Raw genomic sequence first — 22,824 nt, forward strand, 5'->3', positions numbered from 1 at the left:
CCTGTATAGACACATGCCTCTGAATCAGATAAGCTTAATATTTCAAGTACAAATTAAATTCTTTCCATGCATTTAAATCAGTCACATGTATAGATGTGTCAGAGCATATAGCTCCATGGGATGCAAATAGGGTCAGCTGGAATGCAGGGAGCACCCATAATTAAATAAGAATTAATTCAGGATCCACTGTGGGTTTATTATCTTTTACTAGATGCCAAGAAGGATAAAAGATTGTAGATGGTGATAACATAAGTATATATTATTTACTGCTGAATTGAACAATATGTTAATAGTACTGTAGATTCTCAGAGAAGTGAGAGATTAATGGCTCCATAAAAAGGTTAGATGTGAGTACAGTTTGGAAAAGCAGAAAGAAAGGGAGAAGAGTGGAAGGGGTATGTGTGCAGCAGATGCAATGTTTGTTGCCAAAACTAAATGTGGGATCTTTGGAAGACACCAAGGAGACCAGCTTCATTGGAACAGGAAACCTGGGCTGGGATAAAGGGGAGCTGTATTTGTTTAAATGTGTTTTGAAGAAATATGACTATAGAGGTGGAGCTGAGGAGGCTGGACTTATCCTGGAGGCCACAGTGAACCGAAGAGCCACTTGACCTAATATAAGTGTGTGCGTGTGTGTAGAGGAAGGGGTCATATTTGTTGAGTATTAATATTTGCTAAGTTTGGTTCTAAGTGTCTTACATTTATTTTCTCGTGAAACCTCATAATGATGAAAATTAATTGGGTATAATTACAAGATGGGACAAAAGTAGGCTTACAGTTGTTCAGATGGCAATTAATACAATGACTAATAAACAATAATATAAGATAAAGTCTGTATTTCACATACTCATAACTATAAACCTCCTTTTGCCTCATCCTGTATTTGAAGTCAGTATAATTTTGTCAGTTTTTTCCTGGATACTTAGGCTGAGAGAAGACATATTTCATCTCTTTCTTTCTTTAAATTATTTTATTGTTGTTCAGTTACAGTTGTCTGCATTTTCTCCCCACCACTGCCCCAACCCCAGCCAAACCCACCTCCCTCCCTTGCTTCCACCTCTTCCCTTACTTTTTTTAAGATTTTAATTTATTTTTTATTTTTAGAGACAAGGAAAGGGAGGATGAGAGAGAGGGAGAGAAACATTGATCAGCTGCATCTCACATGCCCCCAACTGGGGACCTGGCCCACAACCCAGGCATGTGTCCTGACTGGGAATTGAACCAGTGACCTTTCGGTTCACAAGCTGGTGTTCAGTCCACTGAGCCACACCAGCCAGGGCCATATTTCTTTTCTAAGGCTGTTCAATAACTAAGTTATAGAACCAGAATCTTAAACTACTTGGCACTGGTCTCTAGGGTCTTGGGGAGACTCCCCTGGGGAGATTTGTGACTCATCATCTAAATATTATGGCTCACTCGTTTGTACAACCTTCCAGTTAAAATATATTCAGCAGATATTTGATTTAACATGTAGCTTACTAAGGGCCACTTAACATCTGCTTCTTAGTTTTAATGTAGCTGTGGTCGATTAAAGTGAGACCAAGAAAAGGAGCATAGTTCTTTAAATAATTCCAAATAGTGTTTTAATTTAGATTATTTATTAGTTTTTGACTTTAAACAATTTTGAAATATTTTCTTCAATGCTTCACTATTGCTTTATGAAATATTCAGGACTGATAGGCTGATATTAAACTATTGTACAGATAACTTTTTAAAAAATCACGTTTGGGCGCCCTGGCAGACCTCCTGTTTGCAGGGCTGTCCAACCTGTGGCCCACAGGCTGCATGCAGCCCAGGGTGGCTATGAATGCGGCTCAACACAAATTGTACATTTACTTAAAACATTATGGGATTTTTTTGTGTGATTACTTGTCACAATGTATTTAATGTGTGGCCCAAGACAACTCTTCTTCCAGTGTGGCCCAGAGACACCCAAAGGTCAGATGCCCTGTGAGGGAGGAAGGGCCCCAGATGATGAGCTTTGAAACCCAGAGTCATATTTGCCCTGAGACTACACTTCCCATGGGCTGCTTGGGCCAGAGACTGAGTGCTGCGGGGGCGCTCAGTTCCTGGGGGCCACCAGACTTCGCTGCCGGCCCACTGCCTACAGGACTTGCCCAGGTGCTCACCCCGCCTTTCTGACTGCAGGGCCATCGAGGTTGCTTCCACCCCCGGTCTCTCCTTCCCTCATGGTCCGATGGCTTCCCTGACCTTTTCTGCCTCCCTCTCCATTTTCTTTCACAAGCGCTTCCCCTAGTAAAATTCTTGCCCATTTAATCTCATTTTGGAGTCTGCTTCTCACACGACCCAGACTAAGAGACATGTTAATACGACTGTTCCTTTCTCAAACACATAAAGTTTGGGAAATAAGATAAAATAAATGTAAGATCTATATAAGAAATCAATAAATAGTATCAAAATAAAGTTCACCTAAGGAATTTTAAGGGGAAGCGTTAATTTTATTTTGGTTTGCACATGGATCTCTTATTTTTGAAAAATATTATTCACAAGCCTAACAACATTTTGATGAAAGGAAAATGTCTATGATCTCTTAACCATAAAATTTATATTTATTTTTGCATATAACTTATTAGCCCTTGAACCCATGTCTGTGTATTTTATGTCTTTTGCTAATATATGTGTATCATTTTATTGTCTGCTTTTTTACTTAATAAATATTTTCCATGTGTCACACAGTTCTAATTTGTGTTTAATGACTGCATGATCGTACAATAGTTCCAAATTCCAAATACTGTTCTTTTACGGTGAACTTTCACATTGTTCCCAATTTCTCCTATTGTAATATTATGATCTTTCTTAAAATATTTGATTACGTTGAAATATTTCCTGAGCATAATTCCCAAGATAGAGTCAGAGCCAAAGTATATAATAAGCTTATGTCACTTGCTGTATTTGGCTAATTTGCTTTTGCAAAAGTGTGGCACCATGGCACTGATAGAAAATGAGAATTCCAAGTCCAGCTTTACCTCCCAAGTACTGAGTGTTAGGCGTTGCATGTTTTTCTCATCTGTTAAATACATTTTTAAAATGCTGTATGCCTTTAAAATTTGTACTTATGTAATTATGTAATTATTAACAAAGATAAACATTTCAAATGATATATTCAAAGTAAAAGAGAAAAATGACACTTAATTAACATGGAAGCATTTACAGTAGGTTTGAATATTGATGTGTATTGACTCAGTTGTTATCCAAGCAGGAATACGGATTTTTTTCTTTCATTATAGAGCACTTGCTATATGCTTTTAAAAGCATGTTTCTTCCCTTGAGTGTTGAACAGCTATTCCTTTATGGTTCCAGAACACCAAGAAAAAACATTTCACCCTACCAGGTAGTACACAGGAACATTGCAGATAACTTTATTTATTTATTTATCATCTTTTTACCCCAGGAAAGCAATCACAGAAATCAGAAAATCACTTAGAGGCTCTCTAATGGAAACTCATCATCCCTCATGCATATTCACATTTCCAGGGCCAAGTAAGAACATGCACACAGGCCAGTCTCCGTGAAGGGAAGGCAGGCGAGACTGCAACTCCATGCTTGCCCCAGAGCCTCCTTTTACTCTGGTGCATGGTGCCTTCTTCTGGAGAGCTGTCAGTTCATTTGTTTGGGACCTAGAAGGTAATTTCTACTGTTTTGTTTGTTTGTTTGGAGTGGGCAAGTACTGAAAGAGAATTAAGGAAGAGACAGTTTTAGACTATCCTTTTTTAAAAATTCTATGGGGGATCTTCCTGAGAGCTTTTTTAAAAATGAAATAGTCCCTCTCCTGGCACTGCTTCTAAAATAAGTTTTCCAAAACTACCTATTGTATTAATGAAGCAACTGCATTATAAAATGTCTTCCTCAAAGCATATAATCATCAAAATTATTATATAATCCCTGAAATAAGTTTCCCTATGACAGAAGTTATTTCTCCTTCCTCTAGCCTCCAAAAGCATTTTGCATATAGTTTTATTATTTCAGGCTACCTACTGTATTTACAGTTTGATTTTTACATGCCTAACTCTCCTTAATGGAATGAAAACTCTTAGTAGCAATGTCTTGGTTATTATATTATCCCATATGGCAGGAGAAGCACTTTACATGCTTTATCCCATTTAATCCTCACAACTGCTTGATGAAATAGGTGCTATTAGCATCTGCATGTCACTGATGAGAAAATTGAGACTTGAGGAGGTTAAGTAACTTGCTCAAGGAAGCACAGTCATTTAGTGGCAGAGTTGGGACTCAACTCCGGTCTGTTTAACTACAGAGCTTAAATTCTTTACTACAACAGACTGAACTGCTAGAACACCATATTTACAATACTGCCTCCCCCCACCCCCGCTCTCTGTCTCCCTCTCCCTCTGTCCCTCCCTCTCTCTATCTTTCTATCTTTCTTTCTCTCTTTCATGACCAAGCCTGAGGGAAAACTGTGACTCATGTGCTTGGGACTTTGGGGAATGTCCAAATTTGGGGGGGTTTATAGGAGAATAAAGTATTCTGCTCTATCGTCCTGCAGAAATTGAACCTATTTATGTATGGGTGACAAGTCCAATGCCCAAATTTCAATGTAGATTTCAAGGTCATGTAGTGGAAAGAACATAACATTAGAATCAGTGTAATCTCTGCTTTAATGCTCATCTCATTATTTTATAGCTGTGGCATCCTTGATAAATTACATAAGTTAATGGAGCCTTAATTTTTTCATCTGAAAAATAAACACATGCTACCAACCTTGGGATTTTATAGATATCAAATAAGATAATTAATTTTACATCATACAACTTATGAGTGGGGCACTGTCTGTATTTCTCTCTGCTGTGCGTCCTGTGGTACAGCCAGTACCTTACACTGTATAGGGAGCATTGTTGGTCCTCAATACATATTTGTTGAAACAATGAAAGAATGGACTCATGTGGTATCTGGCATACAGAAGGTGCTCAATTTATGTTAGTGTTTGTCCACTCAAATGTCTTATTGCATTCACCATTGTTTATCATGGTGTCCTTGAATTGTCCTCTTCAGTTTTGGGGCATCACGTCTCCTTCAAAACTTCTATAATGATTTTAGGTCTCATAAATTATATCTTTGCCCCCTGATTTTTCTCATCCTATTTGCAGTCCTTAGCAGGACTCAATCACTGATTAAATGTGGGAAGTGAAGAAGAGGAGTAAAGAAGGGCTCCCAAGTTCCAGTCCTGGGTGTCTGAGTGAATGAGGTCACAGAAGGGATAACCGTCACGTGCAGAACATGGAGTTGTACCACATGTAAAGTAGGCTAGGTGTGGTGTGAACGGGACCCTCATTTCCTTGCTGCCTGTTGACAGGAGACATCAGTTCCTTGCTATATGGGCTTCTCCATGGGAAACTTGGTTTCCCTGAATGAGGGGCTTGAACAGAAGGAATGTGATAGAGGATGTAGATTATAAGCTAATCTCAGAGGTCCCATCCCATTTCTCTGATGTATTCTATTTCTTAAAATTGGCTAAATCCAGCCCACATTCAAGAGGATGGGGATTACACCAGGGCATGGATAACAGTGAGGCAGGAACCATTGGGAGCCATCGTAGAGGCCCCCAGTGCATGGCGAAAACTGAGGCACAAAGAGGGAAGTAACTTGTGGCTAAATCACACAATAGGTGGATCTGACTCCAGAGTCTCAACTCCTGGCAACTACATTATACTGTTGCCATAAATATGTTGTGTGCTAGGAAACTGGGTAACCTACTTGCTAAAGAAATAATAGGGTCCCTCGAAAACTTCTCCTATGCAGTTAAACATATCAGATTACGGGAGAGAAGATCACAAAGATATTTTCTCATTATTGTTTGTTTTATGTCAGGTTATTGCAAAGAGATTCAGAAAGATTTTTTTGTTATCATTCTTGTTTATTTTAGGTTGCATTTGAGTTGGATTTCAAATGTTAGATTTCTAGGTGACTGTGAAATTGCTATAATTTTAAAACAAAGAACAAAAAATGTAGAGCCACGATTTTTACTCATTCACTTTAGGATTCTGAGCGCAATGAGAGGAAGGATATAGCTGCATGAAAATACCCCAGGAGAGGCAAAGACAAGACCTAAGGCAGGTGCCAGTATTTAGTCTTACACAAATTTTAAAACCAGAGTTGAGGAATACGTATAAGAGGGAGGGGAGAAAAGAGGCAAATTGATAGTATATCCTAATGCCTGCTCTTAGTTTTTTAGTTAAGTACATATATTGTGATAGCAAATAGTATATGTTTGGCAAATTTAAATTTGTTCAGTTTCTTTAGAAAGCTTTGCTTAATAGTCAGCAATCTGCTTATACTCAGGTAGAAGCTTTGGTCAGCTTCAATGATGAGAAGCTCATCTAATACAGTTTAGTTAGGAGGACTTAATTAACAAATACCACATCGCTATGTCCCCAGAGTTCTTCTGTGCAAGACAAATGATGCTTTTCAATGGGAAGATAGAGGTGTATCTGTACTTTCTCTGACAAGTGACAGATCTTTGTATATGTGGCAGTTAAGGAGGTTCATGTGATTTTAGAACAGTTTCAAGTGTTCAGGGCAGCATTCACACTCATTTCTTTTGTAGGTGTTTTTCTTGTTCCATGGGACACCAATAATGTGAGAAGCTCAGTGGGGAAAGTTCTGTGGAATAAGTTTGTGAGTAAATAAGTCTGTGTGGGTCGTTTAAGGTCAGAGCTGATGCATGTTCAGTGCCTAGCACGGTGTCTGTGGCACAACAGACACTACAAATCCCAGAAAAGTTTGTTTTTAAAACATGGTCCTTTTAATGGCACAGAGATTATACAAGACTAGTAGCCTGCTTTTATAGACAATGCTATCTCTTAACTGAGGAACCACCTTTGGAATAGAGAAATTATGTAAATACATCAAGGTTGGACCTTTTCACAGCCCTCTAAATCTTATGTATTAAGATTTTCTTATGAATCTTATTGTATTATTATAAATATTTATTGTAAAATTTTGGCCAACCCTGATAGCATCAGCTATGCAAGAAGCATTTGCAAACAAGAATTCAGGTCTTATGTATTAGCTAAGAGAGCAGTTAATTTTTATGAACACAATATTGCTTCGAGCTTTGTTTTAAGCATGTTGTCTTTAAATATATCCTATAAGAAAACCTCCTCAAACATGGACATTTCCAAAGTCTATTTTACCTTCAAATCTTGCCAAATATCTATCACTTTTGTAAATTACTCTATTTTTTTTTGTACTCAGAAAGGTATTTGGCTCCATTTCAAAATTTGAAAATCATTAAAGGAAAACGGTAAGTGATTACAATAATTCTTTAAGCTTTCAATTAATGTGTGGTTCAATTTGACAGAATGAGATAGAGGGATTTCATTTTATAGATTTGCTTGTTGGGGAGAAGCTAATGTTGTACAGATGGTAAAAGATGGTTTCAGAGGATTAAAGAAAACAAGAACGCTTTGAGGATGCAGTTCATACCTTTATGTTTGAAAGGATTTTCTAGTCCCTATTATATTTTAAAAGAATTTGTCTCCCGTGGAGAAGTACCAAATGCATGGCATAATTCTGCGAGTGACATAGGAAAAGATAGTGAGAGATAGAGAATCAGCACATCAGGGTTGGTTTGGGTTCATATCTGTAAGTAAACATTTTTGGTCTCAGTCTTTTTAGCTATCACATGAGATGTTGGACTGAATCTTTTGTCCAAGATTTCTTGGGGTGATTTTAAGCTTTGCCACTGTATATTTTGTTTAGCATAGACAAATGTTTATTTCAAAGCCTGAATGACCTGCAGTTAACACAGGTCCTGAGAAATGGAGTGGATGGAGACAAGAATTAGTAATGTCTGAGGAAGTCTAACTTCGTTAGAAGGTGTCCCTTTGGTCTCCTTGGGTCACCGTAACTCTTCCACAGTGTTGCTTCATGACATGGGGTCCAGGGACTCCTTCTTCAGTGATCTGTGTTCTATCACAGTGGTGTCTGGGGACTCAGACCTAGATAGCCCTGATGTTATTTTAGGCTGGAGAGGGAGGCCCGGAAAGAAGCCAGCTAGCGACAGATCTAATGAGGTCAATTGCATGGTTTTCTGTACAACTAAGCAAAGGCAAGTTTGTAAAACACTGGGTTTGCATTGCTGTCTCCATCTTTCATTTTCACAAAAACTCCATAAAAGTCTTGAAGCACTGGTAGGAACAGGGCACTGAACAAAATCGTGTCAAAAAGATCACTTCTTGAAGAATTTCATGAAGCAACAGCAGCTATTGAAAGCAGCATGTATGTCATTTTCCATGAGAAAATTGAGCTGAAGAAATATGCTTTTCCATTGGTTTTATCTTCCGAAATTCTAGATATATTATAGATGTACCATAGCTAGAATCCAAATATTTGTATTCCAAATGAGCTTTTAAAAGATTCAATCCTTGTTATCCCAAACCAAGGTTTCAATAAAAACACCTTGGACTAGCTAGCCTGGTTTTATGGTTCATATCACCAGAGACCAAATATAAAACTTGAGGAATATATTTCGTGAGAGAATTATATCTCTCTCCACATATTACCATTTTAAAAGCCTAGCACTTCAATATTTTTTCTCAGTCATCATTGTGGCAAATTGCTTACATGAATAACTGTCCAACTGAAATTAATGATCACTAGCAAAGAGAATACAAATAGTCAATTTGGAACATATCAGCATGTATCTTTCTGTTGGGTGCCATAGAATAAGAATAACAATTAAAACAACAACAGCAACACCTGGTCCCACTAAGAAAAAAGATGGGACTGTAGGTTTGCAATGCTGACCTCCTCAGACAGAAAGGTGAATTAAAGGTGTTTGTGAGTGATGCAACTGATTTTCAGAGAACTGCAATGTTTGTTAATAAGGGAAAATTACATTTTAACCTCTTCTTAGGCTGGGCTTGGAAATTTTGAGGTGCTATTTGTCACCTCCTGCTAGGACAGATTTGGAAAGCAGGGTGGTTTGTGGCCCACGCACAGGCCAAGGGCACAGGGGTTCTTAATTTCAGCCCCAGGGACCATGTTAGTATGCCTTGGGGCTTTCTGAAATCGACAATGCCTACCTCAGACATCTTAAAATTACCCCAGAAGACTTATAAAATAAAGAGCAATGAACACTCAGAAATATCATTCTGAAAAGTGAAATTAAAATAACAACACTATTCATTGTTTTTGAAGGAATTTATTGTTGTTTTAAAATAGTGTATTTCCCTGGATTAGCATTATATAACATATTACCAGTGAGAACATTGAAACTAAACAATCAATTGTTCTTCTTCAAAATTCACTTAAATGCAACACCTGCCAAAGTGTGGGGTGTGTGCTCAGTGAGTGGCCCTGTGAGGCAGCATCTTTGTCCATCTTCTGTCTAAATGCAGCATCTCCCCGAGGGTGGACACATCATCTTCAATAGCCCCCCTTATTACCTAAGGACATAACAACTGCTAGAAAGATTGGCTGATGGACACATGTTTGCCATTCCGAAAATTAAAACTAAAATGCGGAGTTATTGTTTAATGGGAACAGTTTTGATTTTGCAAGATGAAAAAGTTCTGAAGATGAATGGTGGTGGTGGTTAGATGGCAACGTGGCTGTGCTTACTGCTCAGACCCTTAACAGTGGTTAACATGGTACCTTGTACTTATGTATATTCTAACACAGTGATGGCGTTATTAAAGGGCAAAGCAACGGTGAAAGAGAAAGCCAAACATATTTTCATATCATAGTTCATACTTGTAGAATTTTTTCTCTTTTCCTGCTTTTGCTTTGCTAACATCAAAGTGACTGATTACCAAACAATGGGGCTAAGATCTGTCATGATAGCATATAGCCTGAAAATATTTCCTTTTATGGTTTCTTGACTGAATTGGAAGTTTCTTATTTTCTTTTCTGACTTGATACAGTCAAAGAAGGAGAGACGGAAGGATAGAAGGACAGAGAGAGAGAGAGAAATTGGAAAATGGCCAAGACTGTGTTAATTTTCGGAGCACCACTTGTAAGCCAGAGCACTGATGGGGCTGCCTGGCTTGCTGCTCCAGCGTCACCACTGAGACCAACATCATCCTTCTGAAATCACTCTGGGGTCATGTCTAGCTCTTAGTATTTCTTTGTCAGATCTGGAGGCAGTTGCCAAGAAGTTTGAATTGGCAGGAGAACTGTGATCCACCGATGCGAGCAGAGCCAGTGGAGTTCAGAAATGGATATTCTTAGATTCACTAAAAGGAAAGGAGGAAAAAAAACCCTCTAATATCTACAGCGATTAACCTTTCTGATATGATTAATCTCTCATATTTTAACTGTTCTGGAAAACCTACTCTGCCTGTGTTAGCATTGTTCCTGTGTGTCATTTAAGGCAATGGCTATATACATTTAATTTGCATAAATGGCTATGTTTATATAACTGTGTGTGGAAGAATAGATTAATGCTCACTTTTATCTCTAAATTTATTTGGTGTTCTTAAGATGTAAAATTTTGACATGTTAAATTATAAAAGATGATTTTATATATTTTTGAAACTATTGGAATGAAATAAAAAAGCAATAATAAGCCAAAGATGTTGGCTTATAATGAATAAAGCAAAACTGGTTTTGAATAGTTCGAATTTTAAGAAAATAAATGGAATAATTAATGTTTGTTTCTTTTGTGAAAAATGCAACTAAATGAATGTCCTCCATTAATAATCTTTAAAATAGACTTCCAGCCAAGATGGAAGCATAGGTAGATTCACTTTGCCTCCTTGCATAACCATAAGAAGGATAACAACCAATCTAAAACCAAAAATCAACTAGAACTGCCAGAATATCAAACTGTATGGAAGTTCGACAACCAAGGATTTAAAGAAGAAATATTCATTCAGATGTGTAGGGGCAGCAGAGAGGATGCAGTGTGATGTAGCGAGGCAGAGGAGGGCAGGGGCAGCAAGAGGCAACCGTGGCAGCAGCTGGCAGAACAGGCAGTCCCACTTTCACTTGTGGCAGATAAAAACCAGGAGGGACAACTGGGGAGCAAGCAATCCCAGCCCCAGGTCTGACCACACAGCTCAGGGTTCCATGCCAGGAAAGAAAGCATCGTAACCTCTGGCTGTTAAACCTTTGGCCTCTGAGACAAAGAAATATGGCCCAAATTAAAGAACAGATCAAAACTCCAGAAAAACAACTAAGTGACAAGGAGATAGCCAACCTATCAGATGCAGAGTTCAAAACACTGGTAATCAGCATGCTCACAGAATGATTGAGTACATTCACAAAATAAAGGAAGACGTGAAGGCTATACAAAATGAAAATATACAGAGAACAGTGAAAGGAAGGATACAGGGACTCAAATCAATGATTTGGAACAGAAGGAGGAAATAAACATTCAACCAGAAGAGAATGAAGAAACAAGAATTCAAAAAAATGAGGAGAGGCTCAGGAACCTCTGGGGCAACTTAAAATGTTCCAACATCTGAATCATAGGGGAGCCAGAAGGAGAAGAGGAAGAGCAAGAATTTCAAAAATTTATGTGAAAAAATAATGAGGGAGAACTTCCCCAATCTGGTGAAGGAAATAGACTTTCAGGAAGTCCAGGAAGGCTACAGAGTCCCAAAGAAGTTGGATCCCAGAAGAAACACACAAAGACACATCACACTTAAATTACTCAAGATTAAAGATAAGGAGAGAATCTTAAAAGCAGAGAGAAAAGGAGAGAGTTCCCTACAAAGGAGTTCCCATAAGACTATCAGCTGATTTCTCAAAAGAAACTTTGCAGGCAAGAATGGACTGGCAAGAAGTATTCGAAGTGATGAAAAGCAAAGACCTACATCCAAGATTACTCTATCCAGCAAAGCTATCATTTAGAATGGAAGGGCAGATAAAGTGCTTTCCAGACAAGGAAAAGGTAAGGTAGTTTGTAATCAGCAAGCCTCGTTGTATGAAATGTTGAAGAGACTTATCTAAGAAAAAGAAGATCAAAACTATGAATAGTAAAATAACAACAAACACAACTATCAACAACAGAATCTAAAAAAACAAAAACAAACTGGACAAGCAACTAGAACAGGAGCAGAGTCATAGATTTGAAGATCACACAGAAGGTTGTCAGTGGGCAGGGGGAGGGGTAGAATGGGGAAAAATCTAGAGGGGGTAAGTAGCATAGTCGACAGGTACAGAATAGACAGGAAGGTGTTAGAAATAGTATGGGAAGTGGAGAAGCCAAAGAACTCACATGTACAATCCAAAGACATGAACTAAGGGGAAGGTTGCTGGAGAGAATGGGGGTACCAGGCGGAGGGGAGCAAAGAGGGAAAATAGGACAACTGTAATAGCATAATCAATAAAATATACTTAAAAATAATAATCTTTAAAATACACAAACTGAACTTGTAGCTTTTATTTGGTGTTTTAATTGGTGGAATCCCTGAAGTGTGTGTGTGTGTAATCGTATATAGATATGTATAATATATGTGTATATATACATATTATATGTATTATATACACACACATATATATGTACATATAACCTTGTATAGACTAATTAGTAAATGCAAATTTAGGTAAGATTTTTGAGAGTATATATTTCCTACTGATTTTGTATATTGTGTAAAAATCAAGTTCTTTATTGAATGGAGGACTGGAATGAATGGCTAGAAACTGGACATTCTTCTTTGAGAACAGTTTTTGACCTGAACATGTCCTGTGGCAAGCGACAGGCACTGTGTCATGATATCCTGACTTATTTGACAGTTTCTTTTTAAAAATGTTTGGTGCGGATTAGAGCACATACCCTGTTCCCTAGATTCAAGAACAGATCTGCTGAGCTCGTTTCCTAGCTATTTGCACAACTATTTGCATAACTATTTCATAACTATCTGCTTTTGAATAATATGGTTGGATTTTCTCTCCCTCTCTCTCTGTTTATATTTACCTTTAAGAAAACATTTTAAGACATAAATCTTGCTCAAAAGCCATGGGCCTATTCATAACAATATCAAAATATCAGATTGTGTCATAATTAAGTGACAGTTGACCTCAAAATAGAAGTCCAGTCAAGGCCTTCCCATCTTAGAGAACCAGAAAGCTACAGTCTAGGCTCTGCTTGATTTATATTATAAAGGGGGGGAGCAAAAGTAGGATTACAGTCATTCATATGGATAAAGATATGCAGGTTATGATTATTACAATAGCCTTATGAATTCAAAAGAATGTCACAGTGTCACTGTAAACCCACTTTTGCCCACACTTCTATTTATGAGGAAAGAGAAGTTTGGAATTGTGATCATGGATATAAATTGGCACCCCTGGCAAGAAAACACTGGAATTGACATCTTACAAAACTGGGGGTGAAAGACATGTAGATTAAAGGAAAGTGCTATAGATTCTATTCCAGTTCGGCCTAATTATCTGCAACATCCATTATATTAAACATGTAAAAATGAAGCTGCAGCGCCCAAGGTACTGTTATCTTGGAAATGTTGGTAGAGGAAATTTTGTGGCAAGGTGTGGGTAAGGGCAACTTTTTTCATTTGAAAATGAAAAGATTTTGAGGCTTCAAACTTTGTTCAAAGCATTGTTCTCCCTATTACTTCACTTAATCCTTACGACCTCTCTGCGAAGTTGCTATTGTTATTTTCATTCCCCTTTGACAGTAAAGAAAGGAATAAAAGGTCAGTGCATTGCCCACATCCTTCATTTAGCAAGGGGCAGAGCTGGAATTTGGATCCAGATAATCTATCTCTGGGATCAGCCCACTAGATCACTCCTGCTTTTCTTCCTACTTCTCTGCCTATATGAAAAAGGCCTTCCCATAACCAATGCACTGAAAACCACCAGCTTCCAGAGAAGACTCAGTCCTCAAGGAAAGAACTCAGATGCTGTACAGTCAGGTTAGAATGCCATCCGCCTACCCCAGCTTTATTGAGATGCAATTGGCACACAGCATGTACAGCATAATGATACTTTAAAAAAGATTTTATTTATGTATTTATTTTTAGAGGGAAGGGAATGAGAAAGAGAGGGAGAGAAACTCTCACGTGCCCCCTACTGGGGACCTGGTCTGCAACCCAGGCATATGCCCTGACTGGGAATCAAACCGGCTACCCTTTGGTTTGCAGATTGGCACTCAATCCACTGAGCCACACCAGCCAGGGTTACAGCATAATTATTTGACACATATATATATATGTGTATATATATATATATATAAAGCTTATCAAAGTAAGTTTAGTTAACATTCCATCATCTCATATAGACACAAAAAGTAAAAAGAAAAAAACGTTTTTTTTCCTTGTGATGAGAACTGTTAGGATTTACTTTCTTAGCAACTTTCATATATACCACACAGAAGCGTTAACTATAGTCATCATGTTGTATATTACATTGCTAGTATTTATCTTGCAACTGGAAGCTATCTTTGACTACATCAATCCAATTTCCCTCTCCCTCCATACCCTTCCCCTGGTAACCACAAATCAGATCTCTTTTTCTATGCTTGTTTATTTTTCTCTTCTTCCTTTGAGAAGGAAAGAAAGACTGGCATTTCCATCCTCTGAATTTCTTCTTCTTACTGCTTCTTCAAAGGACTTTTCTTTCACCTTCCGAAATACTGGTTTTTTTCCAATTATTCAATCTCTTCCTCTTTTCTCTCAGTTTCTTTTCTCCCTTTTTCTCAATTTCTTTCCCGCCTATCATCCATCATTTCTAGACACACCTGTGTGTGTGGCCCTGCTGTCTTTTTATGATCCGAGTCCACATTTCCAATTGGTTGTTCCGCAGTCCTAGTTAGGTGTCCTACCAGCTCCTTAAATTAGACATTTTTCAGTTGAACCAGTTTTCAAAGACCAGATCCTTCACACTTTCCTCATCCTTTTCAGGGGGACCGCTCTGGTTTCCAGGCTCAAGGCTTTGGTATCACCTTCAATTCTTGGGCTGCCATTCTTCCTGTACCAGTAAAGTCCTGGAGATTCTGTTCCTTGCCTATGTCTGTCCAAGTTGCTGTTTCTGTTTCACAACATGACAACCACTTTAGTTCCAGTTTTCGCACTCCCCTCACCATTTTCAGTCGATGGCTGTCCTCCCCACCTATAGGCTCTATCCCAGTCTGTAACTTGCATTTCTCAGGCTTTTGACATAAGCTGCTATTCCAGAATACCCAGCCCCCACAGAAACATTCACTTTCATTTTCTTCCATGCCTCTATGTTCTCCTACTGATGGAGACATTTTAAATTATTTTTGTCTGTTATTGCCATCATCTCCCTATACTTTCATGTATTCCCATATTCTGTTCTCTTAGATTGAAATGCCTTTCTAACATACTTGCCTCAAAAACTTGCATTCGTTTTTTTGAATTCAAGCATTGTTCTCTATAAACAAACAAACAACAAAGAGTAACAAAAAGCTTTTTGTTACTCTTCTCAAGAAAGTTGTAACCAATATAACAATAATTAGATTTTTAAGGGGAAAAGTCTACTTTCTATCTCTTGCTTTCACGATATCATAAATAAATGGCTATGACATAGTTTAATATACTGTGTTTAAATGTTGGTTTATATGTCTGTCCTCACATGCAACTGTGTCAAAGGGTGAGAACTGACCATTTTATCTTTATTTCTCTAATACTTCCTATGGCTCGGAGCGGGCATTTTATGGACACTTGCTAAATAACTTGTTGGAAATTTGGGGGTTTTTTAATTACTTGATTAAAGAGGAGGGGGAAGAGAAAGAGAGCTGGAAAGTCAGAAGAACACTGGCTTTGTTCCACTTATTTATGCATCGTTGGTTGGCTCTTGAATACGCCCTGATTGGAGATGGAGCCCACGACCTTGGCCTGTCAGGATGACACGCTAACGGAATGAGCTGCCAGGCCAGGGCTGAAAATTTAGCTTTAATCATTGTTGTCTATATGGGAGATCCTAAGCGTTGCTTTTCCCTCTGAGTTCTACCTAATTGAGAAAAAGACACAACAAAGCAGTGTACACTGTTTGTTTCCTTGTTGGCGAAACCAGTGGGTAGACCTTGGCCAAACCGCCTGACTCCCAGCCCTCTTTGAACTAATTCCTCCAGGCACAGGCGAGTAGGCTGCACATGCCAGAGCAGGAACCTGTTCCCTCAGTGGACAGTGGAAGTGTGAGCTGAACCCTCCATGTCTAAGTACAGCTGACCCAGGGTGGTGAGAGAGCCTCTTTGTCTTTGTGCCACCCTCTGGAGATGTGGGCCCATCAGAATGATCATCTTCCTTCTGATGGGAGGAAGGAGTATGGATGGGTGTAGAGTTGGATGATCAGCTGGCTCCAGGTGGCTCATAATAGTCCTCATTTCAGCACTTGACAGGCCCATGTGCCACACTCCCCCTTAGTCCGGGCAAACTGGGACAGTTAATTACCAAAAAGCAGAAATGAGGGAACTTTGCTCTCAGCACTGTGAAAGAACAGAATTTCTGGGAAAGGGCAATGTTCGAGTGAAAAAAATTTCTTTCCAACTATTATGTTCTTTTTTTCTTAAAATGTATTTATTTATTTTTAGAGAGAGAGAGGAAGGGAGGAAGAAAGAGAAGGAGAGAAACATCAATGTGGGAGAAAAACATCAATTGGCTCACACATGCCCCAAATGGGGACCAAATCCACAACCCAGGCATGTACCTTGACCAGGAATCAACCAGCCACCCTGTGCTTTGCGAGACAACACGCAATCAGCTGAGCCACACCGGTCAGGGCTATTATGTTCTTTAATGTTCTAACTATAAATGGTTTCACCTCATCTATTAGACTAAATATAAAGTATTCAGCCAGGCATTCACAATTTAGCACCAATCCACCTTTTTGATTTATCACCTATTATTATGCAAATAATTGTTGAGAACCTGGCACAGACCAGTCAATTTTTAAAGCCATGCACCACACAGTAAATATAAAAAGGCTCTAAGCTTCCCATGGGTGAGATCCATTGGCAGTTCAGGTGGCCCCAGTGACTCCTCCCTGCACCCCCCCACCACTTAGTGATTCTGTCCCCTGGCGAGCGGGTGAGACTTATTGACTTGCTTCTAACGAACAGGATAGTGCATCTGTGGTAGCGTGCTGTGGTGTCACTTCTAAGATTAGGCTATGAAAAAAGATGATAGCTTCTGTTTGGGGGGCTCTGCCTTAATTTGTTTTCCCCGAAGGAAGCCAGCTTCTATGTTGTGAGGCAGCCCTATGGAGAGGCTCACACGGCAAGGGACCAAGGCATATCAATAACCATGTGAGGGAGCCTGGAAGCAGGTCTTTCCCACTCCCTCTCCTCCACAGCTGAGCTTTCAGATGAGACAGTAACTCCAGTTGACAGCTTAACTTGAATTCTTGAGAGATTCTGAGTCATGCCTGGACACCAACTCTCCACTAACTGTAGGATAACGCATGTTTGTTGTTTTAAGTCACTAAGTTTTAGACTGGTTTACTATACAGCAATGAATAACTCATGCATCCACAACTGGGCTTCTTCTGCTTGCTTGTTTTTGCTGATAGTTTCCTTAACATAGTGATTGCATGTAGTAGATGCTCAATAAATACTTTTACCGGTGAACGAATGAATGAATGGGTAATATGAGTATCTCCTAATGGAAATTCTACTATTTATACAAAAAAGATTGTAATACCATTTAGGATCAGGGACTATGTTTTAGAAACATTGTGCTACCTGTACTGCTTGTGATAATGTCTTATGCATATAAGAACTTAACCATTCTTGATTGAAATTTGATATCTTACCTCTTTCGGATGCATGAAACCTGTGAAGCTACCACCCTGCTGAATTAGAATGTAGAGTTGGAGCTCATTTAGATAAAATTCAGGCTTGTATAAATAAGTATAATGAAGACCAGTGAATTGATCTCAAGCCAACTTATAACCTCATATGTTTGTTTCATATTTTTCCTTTTTTGATGTTCATTACGTCAGTCATATCTTTTACCACTTCTTTAATTAGAGAATGGGCATGGGAATAGGCAGAGAATTTTGTGACTCTCACACCCATAATTAGAGCTATAAACTGAAAAGTCTTCCCTATGTGAGGAATTCACTCAGTTCCAAATGAGCTGAGATACAGAATTGCAAATAGTACTTGATGAGGAGTTAAGAGACTTGAGTTTTTGTCTTAGTTCTGCTAGTAACTAGTCATGCTACTAGCTATTTCTCTGTGCCTTAATGTCTTTAAGTGGGTTGTGCTACTGTTCCAGGAAAAAAAAAGTTGCCTTTGTGACTGCCTACTGTGAACTAGGTTCTAGATAACTCTTACAAAAGATACAAAATCATGTCTGTGAGTTTTTAAAAGAGACTAAATTATTTGAATTTTTAAAAATCCTCACCAAAAAAAAAAATCCTCACCAAAGGATATGTTTATTGATTTACAGAAAGATGGAGAGAGAGAGGGAGAGGGCCTCTCATACGCATGCCAACCTGGGACTGAACCTACAACCTAGGTATGTGCCCTGACCAGGATTGAACCTGCAACCTTTTGGTACATGGGACGGTGCTCCAACCAACTGAGGTACCCAGCCAGGGCTATTTGAATTTTAGTAAATTAGTAATTTGCAGATTCTGTGTAAATTGTGACAAAAACAAGTAATGGAGGTCAAAATGAGCCCAGAAATCAGGGTTCTGAGGATAAGCAGAGAGATTCTTGGGACTTGCAAGTCCCCAATAATGACGTTACCAGCCCTAGTATAGCAGCCCTTCTGGGTCACTGACCAACAGGATTGGGTGAGATTCAGTGGTTGCCAGCACCTGACTAACATTTGTTTTATTCCATGTCAATATTTCCAGGTAGGAGCCTCTCCTCCGTCTGGCACGGAGTAAGCACAGTAAATATGTGTGGACTGAGTTAATTAAAATAAAAGTTCTCTGCGTTCCAAGTTCCTGTTCAATGACTCCATGATTATGATAGGCATTATATAAAAGCCTGTCAAATGCATCTTTTCTTTATCCTGGTAGAGTAGTAAGATCAGGGACTTTGGACTTGGACTTGGATTAAATGCCATAGACTTGCAAAGGCAACAAACGTTCTTTAATCTTGCTAAGCCTCATTTTCATCATATGTAAAATGGAGAAATAATACAAAATTAATTTCCTACTTCAAAAAACTTGTGCAAACTATATGAGAACAAATAAAAAACAGTTAAGTATAAATAATGTCTGACCCAGAATATAAGTTTAGTACATTTTAGATTTTTCTGTCCTTTTTTTGTTTCACTTCCATTGTTATTATATCTGTGTACAACAAAGCAAGATGAAACAAAGTTCTAATAATAGCATCAAAGCTCACAGTAAAATTGGGAATCTCTGTGTTTATGCATATATGTAATTCACCCTGTGTGTTCCATTGGCCAGATAAGATCTGATTATGTTATGCATAATTATATTGAAATTTTTATATGTATTGAAATTTCCTTAGACTTTACACCCTTAGTAATTAAAAGCATATTTTAATTTTGTTATAATTGTGTAGTTTATATACATTGACATGTGCCTAAGGTGATTCTTTAGTATTGGGCAATAATGATGTAAATTATTTTAGCAGTATAAAATATGACATCACTGAAATCCATCTAGAGGAAATTGTTTTTATTTTACAATTATCTCTTATAAGAGCTACTCATTGATCAAGTTATTTTTAAGCTGCATGGTAGTGGGTGGGGTGAGGATGGGGCTGAGAGTTAATAAGGGAGAAATAAAATGACCTAAGTATTTAAAAACGAGATTTCTCTAGATAAATAAACTTTCCCAATCAATACAACTAAAAAAGAATCAAAACTAATGATTCTCACCTGTCCTATCGTTCTCGGTGTACGTGGAACAGGAGTCACTTGGGCAGTGGGATAGGCAGAGTTGGTCTTGTAAACCACACTCAAACCATAGGAGATTCCACTGCATCCACAGATTATGGGCCCTTAGCAGTCATCATTAATATTACTGATGGGAATTTGTTGTATTCCTCTGATGGAAAAGAACAGTGTTTGAAAATATATATGCCTATTGTTTTATGGCACATAAATATACAAATGGTAAATTTTCACTCAGATCATTGGGTCAGCAGTAACAAATTCAGATCAATGTCATGTACATCCACTCATTTCTTCTTCTACTGACTCAACCGTCAGTCTCATACCTTGGGTTACTGTGTGTAGGCCCACCTGGTAACTGTTATGGCGGTAATTCCTGAGAATTGGCACTGGGGATGAAGGAAGAGAGAACTAAGTATAGACAACTATCTATTATAAATAAAAAGTTACTATGATTTCTTATAATGTATTTGTTTCTTATAATGTATTTGTTTCTTACCCTGTAATGGAGTCTGTGAACCTCGTTTGAATTAGGTAGGGCATCAGAATTCTGAATGCTGTGGCTTGTTGGCGAAATCCTAGTCCATATGGGCCTCTTTACTATTGTTACTTTGGGTAGAAACCTTCACAAGTTCCACTGGACTAAGGAGATGGTATTTTGAGAAGAAAGGCTGAAAAAGATTTTCTTAAATCCCTGAGTTGAAGAATTCTGCATCAAAGATTCCCATCACTGTCTGTCATGGAGGCTGGTCTGTCAGAAAAATGTAGATAGCAATATGTTTTCCTTAAGACTTAAATATTTCCATTCAAATCGCTGGCCTGTCTTCTGAAATTATAAAATGTCTTGCCTTTTTATTGAAAAAGGATTATTTCTCTTAGGAAGTAATGATAAAAACAAATAGGAGCCTTTAAAATGTCATTAATGTCATTAATTGGCATAATAGTAATTCACTATCCCCCACTTAAAAAAATTATGATCTGTGAGAAAATTAAAAAATCATCTCTTTGAATGATTTTTAAAAGTGTACCTGAACAATCTCTCCTCCCACCTCACAATGAAATCTTACACAGAAACTTCCTTGTAAAGTGAATTTTTCTGGTTATAATGCAGTGAGGGTAGCTTACATGTCTTCCCTTCAGCTCATAACATAGCCCTTCCGTAGAATACTTGGGATCCCGAATGCAGAGCTTTAAAATATAATTAATTTAATTCCGTTTTATTGACATGCAATTGGCATATAAAATTGCAAGATATCTAAAGTGTGCATCTTGGTAACTCGATGCCCACCATCGAATTAATTAACATATCTATCACCACCCTTTTTTTTGAGGGGTGAGAACACATGTTCTACTCTCATAGCTAATTTCGAGTCTGCAATACAATACATGCTATTAACTACAGTCGCCACGTTTTCTATTAGATCCCCAGACCTTAATTATCTTCTAGCTGAAAGTTTGTACCCTTTAATTTTAGAAGCATTGGTGTAGACCAGGGTTTCTCAGCCTTGGCACTGTTGACACTTAGGCTGAGAAGTTTTTCGTCATGGGGCTGTCCTTTGCACTGTAGGTTGTTAGCAGCACATCCTACGTCTCTCTACCTACAAGATGCCCATAACATTCACAGTAATAGTTGTAAAAGCCAAAGTGTATCCAGACATTGCTGAATGCCGCCTGGGGGTTAAAATCACCTCTGGTAGAGAACCAGTCATCTAGGTAACAGATTGACCCATGAAGTGCATATATGAAGACATTGCTAAGGAGTATTAAGTGATGCTTTTTGTTTGTTTATTTATTTATTTAAATCTGAAATTCCACTACCTTTTCTCTGTTCAAGGTGTGCTTTGGCCTCCATACACCAAGGAAATTGGGGTTACAGCTGAACTGCAAAAAGAAACAAAATAAGGTAATGCTGAGCTTCTGATCCCCCCAGGACTAGATCTTAGATAAAACAATACATTTGGAAGAATATATTGCTATCCTGTTTTACTTGGCACAGGGAATGGATGTAAATTCCCCTGGGCTGGAATACACAGGCGAGAATTTTGAAAAGGAAGCAAGACTATTAGGTGAAGTGTGAAAATTCTTTGTGTATGGTGAGTGGGCAGAATAGAACTTTCTTTAAATTTTAGTATCTGAGATTAAAGGGTACCCTGCCTTTCCTTGTTGGTGAAGCCAAGAAAAAAAAAGGCAGAGAACAATTCTGCTCCACCATGCACTAGATGCCAGAGAGTACAAATGGCGGTGTGTCTGCATTGGTGTGCTGGTGTGAGAGGACCAAGAAACATGGAGTTTTCTGCAATCACAGAGACAGATGAGAGAATATCCAAAAGTTCTTGTGCTTTGTTTCCTGCCTCTTGCCAATTGTAAAGGGAAATTAGTTAAGAAAGATGTCATAGACAAGAGTATGGTGGTTACCAGAAGGAAGGGGAGGAGAGGAAGTAAAGGGTAAAGGGGGTCAAATATATGGTGATGAAGGAAGGTTTGACTTTGGGTGGTGGGCACACAATGCAATATACAGAATATGTATCATAGAAATGTACACTTGAACCTATATAATCTTATTAACCAGTGTCACCCCAATAAATTTAATTAAAAAATAGAAAAAGAAAGATGACAATGGGCGTGCAGAGGATACCACATTGGAGGATGTGGAGCAGATCCATCCTCTAGGGATTGGAAGAGCCCCCAGTTACATCTCAACTAGTGGGATGCATAGAAGGGACTATGTCTGAGGACCAGACAGGACATAATGCATCTGAGATGATTCCATCACAGGAGAGATACTGATCAGGGTTGCGAAGTAGATCCACCTACTCTCTCCACCAGTGTCTCAATACCATAGTGTTAGCTCTGAGAGAAAGGTGGTGGGCCACTCTTGAATTTCACTGAGTTTAAACCTGAAACGTCTAAGGAAAATAAATCATAGTCATGCAAGTAACTGAGTTTACCTTAGTGTGAGTAGATTCTATTTTCTCCACGTGCTGGACAGTTTGCAGTAGAAACCTATTCCTTTTCATGTCCGCTTTGCGTATTCCTC

The 22,824-nt window shown here is 38.4% G+C and overlaps 1 long non-coding RNA gene across 2 annotated transcripts in view; it reads left to right on the forward strand.

The window, feature by feature from the left end:
* Nucleotides 1-22,824, forward strand: part of LOC112302487 (uncharacterized) — a 281,060-nt gene that overhangs the window by 155,795 nt on the left and 102,441 nt on the right. For both annotated transcript variants that reach the window (XR_008425615.1, XR_008425616.1), the window contains 2 exons: nucleotides 18,360-18,428; nucleotides 21,622-21,690. This is a non-coding gene — a long non-coding RNA (uncharacterized lncRNA). The remainder of the gene's footprint in view (nucleotides 1-18,359; nucleotides 18,429-21,621; nucleotides 21,691-22,824) is intronic.

This window comes from Desmodus rotundus, chromosome 11, assembly GCF_022682495.2.
Source record: "Desmodus rotundus isolate HL8 chromosome 11, HLdesRot8A.1, whole genome shotgun sequence".
NCBI lineage: Eukaryota > Metazoa > Chordata > Mammalia > Chiroptera > Phyllostomidae > Desmodus > Desmodus rotundus.